We start from the raw sequence: 2932 nt of genomic DNA, 5'->3' as shown, positions 1-2932 counted from the left end.
CTTACCTGACCTTGGGGATTTGAGGAGCTGCTCCTCCTCTGACAGCGTTACGTCGTCCCCTTCTTCGCCGGTACGCTGTTCCTGTTGCTGTTGTTGGTTTGTTTGTTGTTGTTGTTTGTTTGTTTTTGTTTGTTTTTGTTCCATATGTGGTCCCACGAGTAGTCCGGAAAGGGTTAGTCACTCGTCCGCAGAGCCGGCATGCATAGAGAAGGCACTTCTTACAACCGACCTTGCCCGGGCATCGGAGGGGACCGTACGCGACCAGCCATTTTTTACTACCCGCTGGCCATTCATCCATCGGCACGGTTGCCTACACACCTTGGCTTGGGTAGTGTTGGTACGGTAATCCTGCCATTTCCACCTTCAGCAATAAAAACAACACTCCAGCTTGGATTGTTAAGGAATATTGCCGAAGGCTTCAATACCAGGCTTCCCTCTTAGTTCATGGAGGCATGATACAATTCACACTGTGAGTTATACCATGACACCATTTAAGCCCCCCTCGCCACGGCAAGACGACCAACGCTGAGGAGGAATCCACCTATACACCACCATCTACACCACCTATTCGATAATACGATGAAATGACAGATATGTTGTGTTGTGGTGACTTTCATTCCATTGGCTCTACAAAATCCCTATTGAAAAACTTGCAGACATGTTTATATTTGACTTAATTTATCCGAAGAAACAATAAACACAGCACATTATAGGAACAATTTTCCACTACGTTTTCAAACTTTTCGTACGAAATGATGCAACAAATTTGTGCAAAATTATTGAAATAAATTCAATTGATTATTATATTGATTTTTTTGAGCTCAAGGCCGGGTTGAAATAAAACAATCTGTTTTTGTTGTTTTTAAATCGTATATGTTTAAAAAAAATCAAGTACTAATTGAGAACTATATTGCAGCCATGTTTATCCTTGACTTAATTTATCCGAAGAAAAAATAAACACAGCACATCATAGCAACTATTTTTCACTATGTTTTCGATTTTTCATGTATCTGTAACCATATACGTGGTTCATGTGACAGACATAAACTGTCATATATCATGAACCGCTGGACCGAATTCGGGCACACTTCACATAACCCATCTGCGTGATAGTCCGAATATACCGTTTAAATTTGGTAGAATTCGTGCACTTATTTTTTTATTTAAGATGGGGAGTATGGAATTATTTCATATGTCTATACCAATTTCCAGTAACCTACCACAAATATTTCAAGAGATATACCAGATGAAAATTTTTGTTAGTATGGGTGGTGCCACGGGGAAACTTAACACAAACCATCTGCATAATAGCCCGACTATGCCGTATAAATTTGGTTGAAATCTTGCACCTTTTTTTTATATATAAGATGGGAGGTACTACACCCTCTTTTCCATTACCGCCCATTTTTCTCCATGAGTATGGAATTAGTTGTTATACCTCTATACCAATTTCCAGTACTCTACCACAAATATTTCAAGAGATATCTTATGTGAAGATGGGTTATGTGAAGTGTGCCCGAATTCGGTCCAGCGGTTCATGATATATGACAGTTATGTCTGTCACATGAACCACGTATATGGTACAACAGCAGATATATGAAAAATCGAAAACATAGTGAAAAATTGTTGCTATGATGTGCTGTGTTTATTTTTTCTTCGGATAAATTAAGTCAAGTATAAACATGGCTGCAATATAGTTCTCAATTAGTACTTGATTTTTTTTTTTAACATATACGATTTATTTATTTATTTATTTATTTAATGAGTTATAGTCTAGAAATTATTTAACAATTTTCTTACAGACTATTTACAAATTAACAAAGAACAATATACTAATGACTAGTTAAATTAATCCATTCAATACCAACTTAAACTTATCTTTCGGCAAAGAGAAATCAATGGCTATAGTATTTGGGAACATATTATACTCCTTCAGGGCCCTAGCTAAAGGAGAATTAGATGCGTAAATTGTTCTAACTGGATCTAATACAAACGTGCCATGGTTCCGCAGGTTTCTATAGGGGATACTAAAATGAATAAGTTCGAGTAAATATGGCGAGTCAATCGCTCCACGTATAATGTCAATGAGAGAATAGTTCTTCTACTGTTTAAAGACTTCAAGTTAATTAAGAGACATCTCGAATTATAAGAAGGAAACGGATCAAGAAAATGCAGAGAGCGGAGTGCAAAACGAACAAAAACTTTTTGAACACGCTCGAGCCGATTTATATGACAATCAGAGTAAGGTCTCCAGACGAATACGGCATATTCTAACTTGGAACGCACCAGAGACGTGAACAGCAACTTTAAGGTGTAAGGATCTGTGAATTCTGTACTGAAACGGCGAATGAAGGCAAGCGTGGAATATGACTTAGCGATAACATAGTTAAAATGACTATGAAAATGAAATTTTGAGTCAAAAATCACCCCAAGATCGGATATTTCATTCACAGTGCTTAAAGTTGAATCACCAATATAATATTGAGTATGAATAGGAGATCGGGATTTTGTTAATGATATATGGAAGCAGTTTTGTGGATTTAGATGCAAGTGATTGTAACTACACCAAGCTATTACGTTATCAAGATCCGATTGCAGCTTGAGGGAATCAGATACATTCGAGATTGTTGAAAATATTTTTAAATCATCAACATAGAGCAGAGAATTATAAAAAACTTGTGACGGAATACTTGAACACGTTTTCTTTGACTTGACACAGCTCCAAAAAGCTTTAGGGTTCAGTTTTATGACATGTTCAAATCTGGCAATATAATTTCTATGTAGGGTCTTACTCAGAGATTTAAATTTATTCGCATAGCACAGATAATTTTCCTTGTGTTGCGGCAAATTAGAACACTTATATTTTCTAAAAAATCGGCTCTTTAAGTTCTTAATTTTCTTCAATTCCTTAGTAAACCATGGAATCTTATGG

Source organism: Rhagoletis pomonella, unplaced genomic scaffold (genome assembly GCF_013731165.1).
Source record: "Rhagoletis pomonella isolate Grant_MI unplaced genomic scaffold, Rhpom_1.0 Rhpom_scaffold_00436, whole genome shotgun sequence".
NCBI classification, from domain to species: domain Eukaryota; kingdom Metazoa; phylum Arthropoda; class Insecta; order Diptera; family Tephritidae; genus Rhagoletis; species Rhagoletis pomonella.
This window is presented reverse-complemented; position numbering follows the sequence as displayed.